The sequence below is a fragment of the Leguminivora glycinivorella genome, chromosome 1, assembly GCF_023078275.1.
Source record: "Leguminivora glycinivorella isolate SPB_JAAS2020 chromosome 1, LegGlyc_1.1, whole genome shotgun sequence".
In the NCBI taxonomy this organism is placed as follows: Eukaryota; Metazoa; Arthropoda; class Insecta; order Lepidoptera; family Tortricidae; genus Leguminivora; species Leguminivora glycinivorella.
This window is the reverse complement of record NC_062971.1, coordinates 674,434-691,858: the sequence shown is the minus strand read 5'-3', so window position 1 is coordinate 691,858 and position 17,425 is coordinate 674,434. Positions and strand designations below refer to the sequence as shown.

Genomic DNA, 17,425 nt, shown 5'->3' with positions numbered 1-17,425 from the left:
ACCGTAGCAAAATAGACTACGTCAGTGACAAAAACAACTATACGGCTCGCCCGGTGGTAAGCAGTCGCCATAGCCTATAGAGGCATGCAATTTCAGAGGTTTTACACGCGCGTTTAATACCCTGATTTTTTGTGACTTTTTGCAAGAAATCATAAAACAGGTTATCGAATCGTGTTTTCTACGGATAGTTTTCCAGGTTTTCCTTGAAAGTCTTTACTAAGCTTTACTTTGATTTTGACGTATTTTTAGGCACATGATTCAAAGTTAAGGGACACGAACTATTTTTTTTGATAGCGATTATTTCCAAAATTTTATGTATGTATATCATAAACATGACTATGAAAAACCCATACTTACTAAAAAAACTCAAAACAGCATCCACAAAGCTCAAAATTTCGTCCGATATTCCGTAATTCGCCATTTCTATCATGTAAGGTAGGTATTATTCTAACCTGCTGCTTTGATTTTTCGCGTCGTCGTTGTCTTCCACACACATCAAGTTGTCGTAAATATTTTACACTCTTTTATGAATTATACCTAGGTATTTGTTTGTTTTTGGCTTAAAATGTCGATAAAGACCCTACCAAAATCACTAAAATCGAGATACCAAACGGGCGATGTAACAAACTGAAAGCTAAAAACCGGACGCGAGTGCGCAATAAATTCAAAATCGCAGTCTCGGTTTTGCCGAGAATCTCGGCCCATTTTGGCCGAGAACCGAGACCGAGATCTCGGCCCGATTTTCGGCCGAGAATGCCGAGACCGAGACCGAGACCGAGATCTCGGTCGGACCTTAGTGGTTCGGCTGTCGACGTACTGACAGCGTCTGGAGATTTGGAGTCAATAGTCTACTAAGCCTACATGGTCAAAGTAAACGAGTATAATCCATACTAATATTATAAATGGGAAAGTGTGTGTGTCTGTTTGTTTGTCCGTCTTTCACGGCAAAACAGAGCAACGAATTGACGTGATTTTTTAAATGGAGATAATTGAAGGGATGGACAGTTACATAGGCTACTTTTTGTCTCTTTCTAACGCGAGCGAAGCCGCGGGCAGAAGCTAGTTATATATAATTACAGCAGTCTAGGTATGGTCCTAGTCTAACAAACTTATCAACCAGCTCTTCTGTAAACAGCAACAAGGATCAAATAAGGCTATCGGGAAGTAATTATCGTTACAAGCCGCACATTGTGTGTTTATAACCTACGATTTAAACTGCTACGCTCAAGACTGATTGTGTCGGCGATCTTGAGGTTAAAAAGCCTTAACTGCCTTAGGCACTGGTCCCACCAGAAGCGATGAGCAAAGAGCGGAATTCTTCATAGCAAAAATCAAACTGTCAAAGGGATTGACCAAACTGTTTTATCGACTTATCGATGATACGGAATAATATCGCATTAGGTATCCATAATCAAATTAAAAGATCTACAATGAAAAAAGGAATAATTTGAAAGGTGACAATGTTGAAAAAATAATGACTATTTTCTTTTGCTACAGGGAAGATGAAGAAGAAAACATATTAAGTACAGATTTAGGTTTCGACTCTGTTATTTTGAATGAAGATTAGTTACCTACTCTTAGCAATATTTGTTTTTAATTTTTCATGATAAGTTTCGTATAGAAAATTTAAAATAAAAGTATTTTCTGTTTTATTCTTTGCTATTATACTAAAATACAGTGGCGGTTAGCTAATTAGGGACACCGTTAATTTCTTCGTATGTATATCCAAAATCCTGATTTCATTAATTTAACTTTGTTTCGTTAAGTGACAAATATTTATCGATAAGTCGATAAAACAGTTAGGTCAATCCCTTTGACAGTTTGATTTTTGCTATGAAGAATTCCGCTCTTTGGCGATGAGCTATTGACGATAACAAAAATAGTCGCATAAAAGAAACGCGATGCGATTATCATTTGTTCATCGTCGATAGCTCATCGTCTACTCGCTTTTGGTGGCACTGCAGTGACAGTTTGCCAGCCACTCGCCTACGCCCCAATTTAACGCATATCCCACAGTCGACTTCTACGACACCCAAGGTAAAGATGGTGATGAAGTTCTTAACCCGTCACCACACAGGAAAATGGAAATTTATAAGATCTGTATCCCTTCATTCGATGTTGACTACCTCACATACTTCTCCAATTAATAGCAAAAGCCAGCGTTCAAATAAGGACTAGACACCAACTCGGCAGGATATGCGGGTTTCCTTACGGTATTTTTTTCGCCTGTTTAGCATACAACCGTACTCCGCGGATAAAAACTGGTCCTTCTCTAGACTGGATACCACCCGTGTGACTACTAACCAGAATATGTAGCCAAATGCACAAACGCTCACGATAATATTTGTTTCGTAGCTATCTATCTCTATCGTTCTTGCGTATTGGCGCGACAGAGCAAGACTGCATTTCTGTCGGAGTCTGGCGTCGACAATTGCCATTCGGCTACGCCAGCTGAGCTTCCACCTATATCTTTACTATGTTTGTCGTTTTAGAATAGGTAGGTAGATTACTCTAAACATTGATAGTTTAATAGGAAAATGTAGGTAAGGTACAGCGGGGCAAATCTCGACTGGGGGGCAAATGTAACAGGTCCATTTTTTCCATGTTTTACAATGTTTGCATTATTAAATAGAGTGTCCACCGGATATATATGGTAGGCGTGTTCAGTGGATACATGTAGAACTCAACATCATAGTGTAAAATTGGAAAAAATGGATTAGTTACACTTGTCCCCCAGTCGAGATTTGCTCCGCTGTACCTAACCTATAAATGTTAGAAGTTAGAACCGACAAAAATGGTTTCAAAAAGATAATTAAATAGGTACAAATTCGGTAAATTAGGTACAAAATGAGTGATTTATTGATTGCAGTGGCTATTTAGGTGTTGTATTGTGCATTGCATGTTTGCACAAAAGGTTCAAGTGGTCTAATAATAGCGGGTGTTGGTCTGACTCACTAATTGGCCCGTGGCCAGTTTCTGCGCAAACGCACAACGGAGCAAGGAACACACGAGAGATCAATTTAAGACAACAAATACATTTTATAACAGCTAGAAATCATATTGGTCACCCGGAACTCAGATGGTATCCAATTTCGAGACTAATTTGGTACAGAAAAGGTATCAGGTATCTTCAGAACCGGGAACATACCCTACGTCACACAGGTTACAGACTCTAGTACTAGAGTCTAGTAGCTTTGACTGTGACCTTATGAGTATGACTCAGGGACAAATCAGGACCATCTTTCACCGTCTATTCATACTAAATATGCCATATGTGCTGGTCGGGGTAATCAGTGGCCTAAGAAGAGTCTTTTATGCCATGATCATTTCAACAACGACATGAAAAAAAATCTGATTCAACGTTCTCATCTCCGCGCCTCTCTATACCTTGTGGTCGATATGTTCGCCTATAACGTGGGAACCAGGGACATAATGTATCGAATTGTCCCACTGAATCCCAACTTGTGGTGACCATACACAGCCTAATAGATTCAAGATTATGCCCAGACATAAGGACTATAAAACCGACTTGTCTGATATATCTATGACGTTTTTTAGCCTATTGGCGTGTCGCACTGCTGTTCATGAGTTCTTCAAAATTTACTATTATATTATGATCTTTATCAAATATAATTTATATTATATCAAGTACTAGCTGGAATTATACTTATATAGAACTAGCTTTTGCCCGCGGCTTCGCTCGCGTTAGAAAGAGACAAAAAGTAGCCTAAGTATGTCACTCTCCATCCCATCAACTATTTCCACTTGAAAAATCACGACAATTCGTCGCTTCGTTTTGCCGTGAAGGACGGACACACACACACTTTCCCATTTATAATATTAGTATGGATTATAGATATCGGGAATAGTACTAGAAATATCGGAAGTTCGACAAAAATCAAAAAGGTAATCACAGTCTATATCCCGCTCAATATAAGCATTTTTTATAATAAACTAAAAAAGGTAAAACGACTAGAAGACTCGTCTGGTAAGAAGTTAACAATGAGGTGGTAGTAAACTAAAAACCGGTATATACCTAAGTACAGTCACCGGCATAAATAAGTGATGACTTCTGTACCTTGTCGCTTTTAATCGTTTGACAATTTCGTATGACATTTCAAACAAGACGTTACTGCGACAAGGTATAGGAAATCATCACATATTTATGTCGGTGACTGTACAGCGAGCTGCGAAATTACATGGAGAAATTATGAATGAATTCATTGATATATTCGCCGAGCACTTTTGCAGCTCACTTGCATTTAAAAATAATCGAAAACCAAAATAGTCAACAGCGGTCGCATAAAATATTACGTTAAATAAGCATTTGCTAATAAATGGGGCAAATTATACTATTGCCAGGAGTAATCTCAGCAAAATCGAAAACGTTGCAACTCTATCCGCAGCTGTCGTAACCGGATATTACCGGATCCCGCCGGTCCGGGCCGGTTTTAAATGGTTGCAGTCTCAGGTATTGTGTTTGTGAAATGTCTGCTATTGCCATTTATTGTTTCAAGCTTTTCCAGCTTATAAATGACAGAATATTTATTTAATACTGATTTCTGGGATGAAAATTCTAATATACTGATTTGTATAAATATATTTTTATCTCTTGAGGCCAATCGACGACCGGTCTTGCCTAGCGCATAGAAAGCCGCGGTCCTGGGTTCGAATACCGGTAAGAGCTTTTGTGTGATGTATTTAGTAGATATCACGAATAAATAATTGATTGATTGATTTAAGTATTTGTAGGTATAATATATCGTTGTCTGGGTACCCACAACATAAGCTTTATTGAGCTTAGTCAATCTGTGTAAGAATGTCCTATAATATTTATTTTTTACCATATTTTATTACGACTTGAAAAGCGCAAAAAAAAACATTTTTAAAGTATACTTTCACTTAATCAGACAAAAACAACATTATAGATTGTCTGCATGACGTCAATCGAATTAAACACAAATCTTTCTGACATTACCTAAGTATGAGGCATAAAGTTCATTATGTCAGTGATCGACTTGACATGAAGTTAAGTTAGGTTCTATGACGTCACTACGTGACCTGACAGCGTTTTCGGTGGCCAAAGTTTAAAAATATATTATACACATTTTTAATAGAAAATACGTAGTCATCATTCACTTTTAATACCCAAAATCTATAGATATTGGTTTTTTATGTAAAATACTACAAAAAACAAACATTTCTTCTGCCAAATTCTATATGAGTCTAGTAGCCTATAGTTTATAACTACACACTAAGTTTGAACCCAACAAAAAACACCACGAAAAATCTCTGCACACTATCTGTTTCAAGAAGGTCAGTAGATTCACAAAAAAACCTATAAAGTGCCCCAAAGGTCCCGCCTCTGACTCATCGATAACATATGGCAGCCATGAATGGACTACTAAACATAACAAAACACTACACACTTCAATACATTTTACACTCTAAGCATTTAACGCATAAAGCCCAAATTCGAAAAAGTGAAAATAAAATTGTGTATTGAAATGTTACGGATGAAAAAGGACTTAACAAATATCACTGACAAAAGAAACTGGTCTTTAATTATTTATGATTAAGTTCAATTTTGAGTGGAGTGTGTTTGTTGAAAGGCAGAGGTTGTAAACTATGGTCTGACTAAGAGTAGTTTTTTAAGAATGTTTTTTGTTTCGTTAGGTCATTGTGCCAGTGGATGTGGGGTCGCAAATCTTCGGTCGCAGTTTTAGTAAAGTGGGTCTGATAAAAAGGGAAAATAGTTTGGTTAGGAAATATGTTAAGCTTTGGGTTAGGAATTCTTGTTCCTTAAAATTTTGGAAGTTGTTTTATATTTTCAACTTATTTCGTTTAAGAAACCTCTTGATGTTTATCGATGCAGATGTGATGTATACAAAACGAATTAGTTCGTGAGATATAAGATGAAATAACTTGATCATAATTTAAATATTATTATTAGGTGTTATATTGATATCCAAAGGAGAACTTACCTACAAAAGGTGTGTACGAAAAGTGGAAGAAAAACACTTCATGATAATTATGATAATTTTAATATTTAACAAGCTAGTTAAAAATATCAAAAGATCGATGTTTTTCATCACTTTTGCAAAAATATATGAAAAACGATAAAAACCTCAAATATGGTACCTTTATTTTAAGAAATAAGAGGCAAACGAGCAGATAGGTCGCCTGAAGGGAAGCGATCACTGCCGCCCATGGACGTCCGAAACACCAGAAGATGGGTCTTGGAGGTGCGTTGCCGGACTTTAAGATGGGTGTACTGTCTATTCTTGAAGGTTTGAAAATTCACCTACTTGAAAATTCATATCTCCCGATCCGCCTGTGTGCAATTACACATGTACAGTCAACCAATTGGAACCCTAGGCCAATGTAGAACATAACTATGTTACTTATAGATACTTTATAAATCAGGTTGTAAGAAATATCTTACTGCTTGTCATTTTGACATGGTTGTAGAGTGGCCTAGGGTTCCAATTGGTTGACTGTACCTACTGTGCGGGTGTACTGAAACTGATGGAATAATACTAAACATTTTAATGACTACACAATCTAGCCATCCATCAAGTATCAAAACTGAATGCGACATTTGAAAGGCTTTATACTTTAAACTCTAAAGTGTACACTTGTGTGACCTTTTTTGACATTTATGCAAATGTCACCCGCACAGCATTGAGAGATGTACCCGATTGATAGCAATTAGAGTTACGACGGTTGAATGACAGGAGACAGGTAGGAAATACATTAAAATACATACATACATAAATTGCCCGTGTGGTAACGGGTTAAGAATTTCACCACCCCCTTTTTTCCGTGGGTGTCGTAGAAGTCGACTGTGGGATATGATTCATATGATATAAATCATCATCATCATCCTCCTTGCGTTATCCCGGCATTTGACACGGCTCATGGGAGCCTGGGGTCCGCTTTGACAACTAATCCCAAGATTTGGCGTAGGCACTAGTTTTACGAAAGCGACTGCCATCTGACCTTCCAACCCGAAGGGTAACTAGGCCTTATTGGAATTAGTCCGGTTTCCTCACGATGTTTTCTTTCGCCGAAAAGCGACTGGCAAATATCAAATGACATTTAAATATAAATTATAAATAAATAATAAATATTATAGGACATTCATTACACAGATTGACTGAACCCCACGGTAAGCTCAAGAAGGCTTGTATTGTGGGTACTCAGACAACGATATACATAATATACAAATACTTATATATAAGTACATAGAAAACGTCCATGACTCAGGAACAAATATCTGAGCTCATCACACAAATAAATGCCCTTACCGGGATTCGAACCCAGGATCGCGGCTCAGCAGGCATGTCATATCGGATGATATAGATTAAATTATGGCGTAGGCGAGCAACCTGTCACTGCAATGTCAATATTTTGTGACAATTGCAGTGGGGGGTTGAAAAAAAAAACGAAATTTTTGGTTTTCTTTCAACCCCTTAATTGTCAGGAGTGGCACTGAAACTTGAGTAGTTTCATGTGCCCTGCCTATCCCTTTATGGGATACAGGCGTGATTGTATGTATGTATTCATACAGACATAAATGCACACATGTATTCCCAAAAGAGGTATGAAACTGCTCAAATATTGGAGCCACTAAAGGGGTTGCAACAAAACACCACAATTAAACCCATACACGACGTCAACTTCTACCACACCATACACGTTGCCAATCATATTTTATTTGGCTTTTACATACATACATATAGAAGATCCGCCCAAGTAAATACCGTTAATATACTTAATCCTTTATACGAACTGTATAACTTATAACTCCACCAAGGAAGTATTCCCAATAAACTACACAAAGTAACCGCGGTAAAAGCACTAAGTACATTTCTCATACATCCAACTTTATACCGCATTCCCCACAATGTATCATTTAGAGCTCAATAAACTATGCAAAGGAATTGCAATTTCGATATCACCCTGTACCGTCGTCGTCTTATATATATGTACGGACAAAGTGCTCACAAACATTTGAACACGCCTTTAGCTTCAAGGCGTGTTTAGATATTTTTGCGCGCTCCAGCCACTCAGATATATCTGAGGGCACCTTTACTACCCCTAGAACCGAAAAACAACCTTAAAATACTTAACTAATAGTTGATATTCAAATGGAGGGACTACCAAGATGTGCCTACGTAGAATTTTGCAAGGATATCTCTTTTCATGTCAATGAAAAAGATGGTTTATTAGCTGAAGATAGGGTGCGTTTTCTTCGTGGTTTGTAGGGTTTATTATAATGTGGTATCTGGATAGTCGATCGCGGGTGATTGCCGCCCCCGCGGGCGGGGCCGGTTGCACCGATAAACCCGAGCGGCGGAGCTACTCAAAAATAGATGAATATATACTTGGACATAGATGCTTTACGCTACCAACGACATCCATATAGAATTATAGACAGATAAAGTCTAAGAAAAAAAACGTTTCTACCTAGGAATCATTACGAAAAATGCATGGTCGTCTAGATGGTCGTCTACACCTTTGGGTGATTCTCGGCTATAGATGGCGCTAATATTTTTGTCAATTTGAACACATATAAAGTTAAGAATATGGGCCAAAATATCAAAACGGAGGTTCAAAAGCTTTAGTCCTATGTCGAGAGATGGCAGTCTATGCACTGTGACTAAACAGTAATTCTTTATAATTATCCTATCCTCTTTGCCGCTTCTGATGGCGACTGTACTGATCTGGTTAAACTTGAGAATAATCATAGATAAATCGATATCTAAATGAGGATCAAGAGAGGTCAAACATCCTGCCTTACTAGTTCATGTCCTGTCTTATTATGGTTGCTGTTATCTTGTAATTGACGATCGTATCTTAACTTGTATAATTATGAGATTGACAAACGAGACCAAAGTGTCAATAAACAGCAATATGGAATGTGACATGTGACTGTCTAAGTTTTAGCCGATCAGTGTTGAATTATATTTTTCTGTATTCTACAAATCTTTTTCTCTTTTATTTGTGTACCTATTATCTGAATTAAGGTTTTTATTTGCATCTCGATTGTTTACCAATAAATAAGTAGGGTTACTAGTACTACTACTACTGTTTCCTATAACTGGACCTTTACCACTGGTTCTAGATCCCTATAGAAGCCGTTAACTAACATACCTAATCTCTAATATCTGACACGAGTTGAACAAGTTGTAATATCACACGATTACTTTCTCTAACCGCCGTTTAGCTTTAACTACCGGTCGCGCCACCGGCCCAGGATGCGTAGTAATGGGTACAATCTGGAAACCTGTAGGATAGGTTGTAATCTTTCCTATCTTGCGCCTGAGTGGGTGTGGGTTCGAAGCTCGCCCGGGAAACATTTTGATTACAAAATGGCTTTGAATTTGCGAGAAGTTATTGGTTCCTGCGTAAGGTATTTGATTCTTATAACTTTGGGATCAAAGTTTCTAATTATTCGTGTACCTAATCAGAAATAAAATTGAATGGATTTGTTACTTAAATAGGTTTTACTGCACTTACGATAATCTGTTTCCAGATTCTAGTCTTACCAATACAGGAAACTTTGAAATGAAGGTGTACCATTCTGGATCTTACCTGAAAAAAAAATTATTGTCAATATTTTATCATAGAAAATAAATTATAGTATAATTCAGTTCAGTTCAGTTCAGTTCTTTATTTGCCAATATAGACACGAAAGCCATGCAAATACAATTATACATTATAAATAATCAACAATAAAAAGGTACGTAACAAAACAATAACAACAAACAACGAGACAATGAAATAATAAGTGAATTAATAAATAAATTAAATGATTCCTACTTAATTCCCATAATAAGACATTCAGTTGGTAGATAGGTGAATAATATTTCCTCCAATTTAGTCATGAGTGCAGAATTTGCCATTTATAAACTCGGATATGATTTAGCCGATATAGGTACCATAGAAGTGCTGTGCAAATCAGGAGCACATAAAAAACAAGACAAGACACAACTTATAAAGGCTGAAAGGAAATTAAATAATTAACAGGAGTGAAGCCGTACCTGGAGTTAACTTGGACTTTTTATTCAATTTGTTATTAAATACTTTTCAAGGTTATATTATGGACATTCATAAGCTTATTTATAGTATGGGCATATGAACTTACGCCAACAGACTATGCATGGCTTTAATCATAGGTAAGTATTGTTTATTGTACTATGGTAAATATACAAAACTTTCATGAAAAAATAAAGGTTTGCGAATAACTTTTATTTTCCCATTTTTATATTATTTGCTTAGAGTTTCTATTCTGCACAAAAAAAATGCAAGTCAACGTGTGTTCTAAAAACAAATTTACAAAAAGGTATGTTTCTCACTCAATGATAAATTAGAAATATTTTTAGTCACACATTGCTCGCTCATTTTTGTTGTGCCTAAAACGATAAGCTTTTCAAACTGTAACAAAAAACAACTAACAAATCGTCAATGTCATAATGTTTTCGTCGACTAATTTCGTCTCATTCCCAGGGTACGTAGCCAAATGCACAAACGCTTACGTTAATATCGCTTGCTATCTCTATCGCTCTTCCGTATTGGCGTGACAGAGCCAGACTGCGTTTCGCTCGGCGTCTAGCGTTAACGATTGCCATTCGGCTACGCCGGCTGTTCTTAAACCAAATTCATCACGCGTCATTACCGCTCGGAGAGTGACACTCCGAGACACTTTGACATCGCTTGTCATCGTTCCTTTTCAAACGTAACGGTCACAAACATGGAGGGCTGTTTCTTATTCCCATTTCTTACAAAGCATAGATAGATAAATGATAGATAGATAGAAGCTTTATTTGAATGCTGCAATAACACACAATTACAAATGCAACACAGAACAACAAGAAGAAAAAAAAAAACACAAATTGACTTAAAATTACGTACACAACATACAAAAAAAAAAATGCATTGCAGCAAAAACAAAAGGGTTCCGACTCAGCTATACGCTTCACCCTTTCGAGTGAGGCGCTGATATTCATACTTTGAATGTTATTTAAAAATATTGTAAAAAGGTTTAAAAGTTTGTTTAAAAAGCGACACCTCCTATCTACTTTTATTTAAATGGTGGAGTGTACATTTACAACCTCGATGGCCTTACTTTATTTATTTAAGTAATGTATTTACGTATGTAGAGGATAGCAATTTTTACCTAAATGCCACAAATTGCCAATAAGCATCTTACCTTTCATTATTACTTTTGTACCCAAAACTCAATAACTTACACAAATTGTAGTATTTTTTAAATATTCAAGCAAAATTAAAACCAACTTCAGCGATAGCTAGTTTGGAGATAGGAATAGTTGACATACGATGATTTGTCAAAGTCATCATGATTAGGTCGGTTCCACTCGGTACAGTCGCGTTCACAAACATCTTCGCAGCCAAATTTCCAAAAATATAGAGACGACCTTATTGTGAGTTCCATAGAGGTGTGTACATATATTTATGAAACGTTTACTTGTAAAGATGCTTCTGAACTCGACTGTACTATTTTTTGTTTTGGGTTAAGCTGTTAAAAATGAAGATTAAGAAGTTTGAAAACTATTTGACATGTTTATAGAGCAGAGATTTGGAAGGGTATTTTTTAAACAACAATTTAAGCGGATTAAAGTAGGTACAAAAATCAGCTTCAAATATAAGAAAAATGTCTAAATAAAAACATAACGCACAAAATGAGTCACAAATCGGAATTGAATTTAAAACAAATTAAGATTCAAACGGATTAAGACTAAATGAAAAAAAAAAATGCGAAAGAGATAATAAAGTAAGCAATATACCTCTACACAAACATAGTTAGGTAATATAATTCAGTCATTACCAAACAAAAACTATAAGGATACCGCTTTAACCTTTTAAATCACCCTAATAAAACGCATTGTTTCGTAGGATTTCTTTTTCTCTAAGCAATTATCATTTTGCTGTACAAGAAATAGGTTATGCCCTAACATCTGTTCCTTTGTTTAATTTAGTACCTCCATTTTGTCTAGGAATAACATCTGTTTACCAAATTTTTGCTGTTAAAAAGTGTCATTTTCTCAAGAAACTTTCGTACCTGCAAATGGCAGTTAATAACAGGCTTTTGAGGTGTAAACATGTCCATAAACGAAACTAAACGATCAAGAAGAAGCTATAGTTTTACTGAAAAACTGTGTGTGATTCGTGAATTAGAAAGTGGAAAGCAGTTCACCGATGTAAGCAAGCTTTACGGAATCAAACTAAAAACTGTTCAAGGATTTTGGAGAAACAAAAATCATATTTTGAAGCTACAAATTGATACAAACACGGTAAATCGACGGATTTTGAAGTGGTACAATAAAAAACAAAAACAAAACAGGCCAGTGTCTGCAGCTCACATTAAGCTTAAAGCCAAATATTTTGCCAAAAAACATGGCGCTACGCATTTCATCGCTTCTGAAGAGTGGCTTAATGAGTTAGAACAGCAGCACAATATTACATACAAAGAAAGTAAAGAAAACATTCAAGTTGATGAGAAAGATAAGAGTTTAGTTGGTGTTTCTTCATCGAAGGAAGAAATCAAAGAAACAAAAGAAGAAACGGAAGAAAACCTTGAAGATATGGATTTAGTTCCAGATTTAAAACCAAGAACAAGTCTCCAGGAAGCTCTGGATGCCATAAACGTGTTAGACGAGTTTTTGTTATCGTACGAACATGGTTCTGCAGCCGCTGAGGACAGGAGGAATTTTATAAGATGTACGACGCTGGTGTGTGTTGGACTGGCAAATATTATGAAACCAAGATAACTAACGTGTGGCACATAGGTAATAGTGGCACAAGTGCGACCTCTTAAGGATTAAATTTCAACTTGATTATCTTAATTTTGTTGTATGTATTTGTATACTTTGGTTTAATTATAAAATGTTTAGTGATTTTTTGTGTAGGTATTCCACCATTTTCAAGACTATTAAAATATTGAATGAAGATGTTTTAAATGTGTAAAACCGTAATTGTCGGTAAGTTTTTATAACACCCTATAATTATGACATCAAAATACTTGTTATTTAGACACAGTGGCATACTGTTAAATATAAATATGCGATAAATTGTATAATTCTTTTCTAACGCAATTTCTCGCAATGAGGAATAAATGACAAAAACTTCCGTATTTATTCCTCCGTAATGTGCTTATTTTTGCTTTGATTTCTCATTGAAATAATTTACTTTTAAAGTAACATGTCAATCAGGTGAATCTATTCAATTATGTAAAATAAAATCAGTTTTAAAACAAGGTTTGTTTTCTTTATAACAAATAAATGTTTGCACATATATATCGTGTCGTATGTACCTGCATAGACAAGGTATTTGAAATAGTACATGTGAACAAAATCCACAATTCAATCTATCTTGCCAGCAATAATAATACGTCAACATGACAGAAACCTGGAATACGTTGACACATTATACATTCAGTACAAGTCCCGAGTCCTATTCACTAGGCACAAGTAGATGGAAGCATTCAGTATAGAGTTGGTCTTAATATCTGATAGCATTGTTATTTTGTTAAAATGAATATTTCAAATCCCAAAAAGATGACCATTAGAGTAAGCTAGTCCATTTATGAAAATAAATAAAAAAAAAAAAAAAAAACTTAAAATAGCCGACAGTATGAAGGACTTTTGGCTTAGATCGTTCCACCAGTTTTTGCGTACCTATTATGTCCACACCATAGCCATTTCCTTTGTTACTATAAAAAACCGGCCAAGAGCGTGTCGGGCCACGTTCAGTGTAGGGTTCCGTAGTTCTTTCCGAAAATATCAATATTATCAAAAAACGATCTTTCTAAACCCTTATTCATTTTTAAATACCTATCCAACAATATATCACACGTTGGGGTTGGAATGAAAAAAAATATCAGCCCCCACTTTACATGTAGGGGGGGTACCCTAATAAAACATTTTTTTCCATTTTTTATTTTTGCACTTTGTTGGCGTGATTGATTTACATATTGGTACCAAATTTCAGCTTTCTAGTGCTAACGGTTACTGAGATTATCCGCGGACGGACGGACGGACGGACGGACAGCCAGACATGGCGAAACTATAAGGGTTCCTAGTTGACTACGGAACCCTAAAAAAGGAAGGAGGTTCTCAATTCGACTGAATTTTTTCGCTTAGATCGAGTTCCACCAGTTTTTGCGTACCTAGTCCACAATGAAAAAAAAGAAATTATAATCAAACTTATTTTAGGTACAACAAAGAGTATGATAATATATGTTGGGACCACAAATTGTATCAATTTCCGAGAATTGGATAGAATCCTTGTAGTTATCCAATATGGGTGTAAAGCCTCGCGCCGAGGTACGCTATACCTAATACCGTGGATGCATTTCACAAAATTATATTAAATTGCTCTCACTCAGCTATTGAACATGGTGCAAGGTATAAGAAACTGTGATTACAGTGATTCTGTAACAGTGTGATAAAAAGTATTTACCTACTTATTTCGAATAAAATTCGCTATGGATACCTATTGGATAATTCCGACGTAGACTTATTTACAGGTGTTTTTTTTTATTTAAAACTACTAGCAGCGTGTTACGAATATCTCTATAATTATGTATGTTTATTTTTAATAACACTGAACCAATATTCCTAGTTTTATCGGCTAAATGCCGGCTAAGCCAAGCTATCTGGCGAGATTTAGCGTGGACATAAGATTTTAGGAAAGCGACTGCCTGCTAAACTAGGTACTCCGCCGTTTTTATCATAGTTCTTTTAAAAAGAAAGCCTACAATTTACCTTAACCCCTATGAATATTAAGTACTTAGTAAAAGTAAAGCTACTGCTCAAAACTTGCACCAAACACAGCGCGCTCGTCGCAACAGGATAAAATTAAAAGAAAAAAATATCATAAAAAATGTAATTACGACTCCAGTCTCGCATGTTCAACTCGCGTTTTACGTAAACCAGCCCATTTTAAAAAGGTCTTAAGTCATATCAAAAATCTATGGAACTACGACATTTAGTCCACTACTTGGTAGTATGCACGCGACGAAGTTAGAAAGGTCTTAAGTGTACATAGAAAGTGTATAGAGTTACGACATTTAATTTTGGCGGGGTAAAATAAATCACTCGATGGATCGAACTCAGCAAGACCTCGAATTTATGGCTTTTACAGACGTTTCAATTGAAAACGGTTTTACAATGTCTGCGATTATATTTGGCACTTTTTATTTTTTAAATGGTCTACAGTATTCACCTACTACTTGCATGAAGACAGGAAGGCTTAGGATTGCATGTCGAATTATAATTATAGATGAAGCGTCCTTGATAAATAAAATAAACAAAAATGCGTTCTTCGAACTATATTTCCTTCTCAGCTATATACATATTACATACATACCTGCCTAGTCTGCTTTCTTCTTTTTTTCCAATATTGTGCACGGCAAATATGTATAAAGGTATGTACATAGCTTAATTAAAATTGTTTTTTTATTTACATACATAAATGTAACGTTTTACACGGGTAAACAAAAGTCGAGAGTCATAAATCCATTTTCTTCTACTATTTTATAATATTTTCTTTACTTTCATGATATTATGTAGTAAGTTAAGTTACAACAAAGTTGTGTAACAGACGCTTATCACCAAGTTAAACGTCTCAGTAGCATAAAGCTGGGCTCAAAACTCGAGCTTTAAGCTCACAAACGTTGCCCTCGAGCTTTTATGCATTCCAAATGCTTGCAGTGTTCGAAAATAATGCAGCACCAGTGTAATATAGGTATAATGGTAAGTTTACGAGTATAATAATTAATTGGAATATGACAAAATAATCAGTGTGGTGAAAGGTGGGGAAGGGATTTGCACTAGGTACCCCTTTTCTTCCCGTGGTCGATAATGGGTTCAGTGATGGTTTGAGGGATGGGCTAGCAACCTGTCACTGCAATTTTCATAAATATATTTTTTATTAACCCTTTAATTGCCATATTGCCAATAATAGTGCATACGCACTGAAATTTAAGCAGTTTCATGTGCTCTGCCTACTTGGGATCACTGGCGTGACTTAAGTATTTTTTTTATGTAATCCCCGATTAATCAGCAATAGATGCCAATAGGCTTAGAGTAAAATATCTGCCTTGGGTGATACTTGAACTCAAGGCACCTGGAACGATACTCCAGCGCTCTGCCAACTGAGCCACCAAGACTTCAACCAAGACAACTTGTTAATCTTTAATTCGGTAAATCGGCGCGCCGTGTTTAAGTTCCCTTATAGCGATTATGATAACATCCCAGACTTGCGCTTTTAAAGTTTTTATATCGAAGCTTCGCGTATCAAATTCCATGTGTTCCCACGATACGTGTTAAAGCTTTTTTTGTCCTAATTGAGAAACCGGTTATTTGCGTATTATAATCGATTGGCAGAAAAAAGTGTGTTAATTGATTACTTTTATAATTATTTGTAAAAGGATGTTAAAAAATGTGAAGATTATTTTTTGCGAAAGTCACGGAAAGGTGTCTATGGAAGTATGGAACGGAATTATCTGTATTGTATGTAAACACCGCATTCAGAAACACATACTATCAATGTGTTTTATTAAACGTAAACTGTCGAAATAAGATTGTAAAGAGTTATTGTATTACATTATGTATATTGTAAGTACATTATTGTAACAATGATTTTGTGCAAAGACGAGACTTAGAACTGCAGAATTGCTGACACGCAACGTGCACGCATACCTCTCCGATTGACCCACAAAGGTTTATCTTAACTGAAATCTTAATTAAATGGTACGATGACTATTCAGACACATTCCAGCAAACAGTTAGGTACATAATAGTTAACACATCTGTTAAAATGGAGCATTACTATAGACAAAAATGGAACTTGATTGTATACACCGTGTTTTTATTGAATTCCGTTAATTTCGGCATACAGTTAGGTCCATTATAGGAAACAGAATGGAATAGTCAGTTTTCTTAAATTCCATTTTTTTTCTAAAATAAACCATACACCTGCGATAGATGTTACATCAATTGCTGCTGAGGAACAGGCTTTACAATAAACTCACACCAAGTAAGTGTCAAAACTATGACATGTCAATCTCATATCGAACACACAAAGCCCGTTTCTTAACAGCAATTGATGTAACATCTATCGCAGGTGTATGGTGAAGTTTTCAGAAAAAAGTTACGAATAAAAAAAGCTAACTATGCTATTCTGTTTCCTATAATGGACCTAACTATATGCCGATGTTAACGGAATTCAATAAATACACGGTGTATAAATACGCTTAGAATGCCTTTATTTTTATTTTATTTTTTTATAAATGGTCCATTCGGTGTTTACTTGACTGCGTAATGTTACGCGGCTTTTCTCTTTTTATATTCATATGAAGGTATCGTTCTGACAATTTAAATAGACCCTCAGTAAC

The 17,425-nt window shown here is 35.8% G+C and overlaps 1 protein-coding gene across 3 annotated transcripts in view; it reads right to left on the bottom strand.

Moving 5' to 3' along the window:
* LOC125228588 (dystrophin) overlaps positions 1 to 17,425 on the bottom strand; it is a 701,009-nt gene that overhangs the window by 27,518 nt on the left and 656,066 nt on the right. The gene's annotated exons all lie outside the window — the stretch shown is intronic.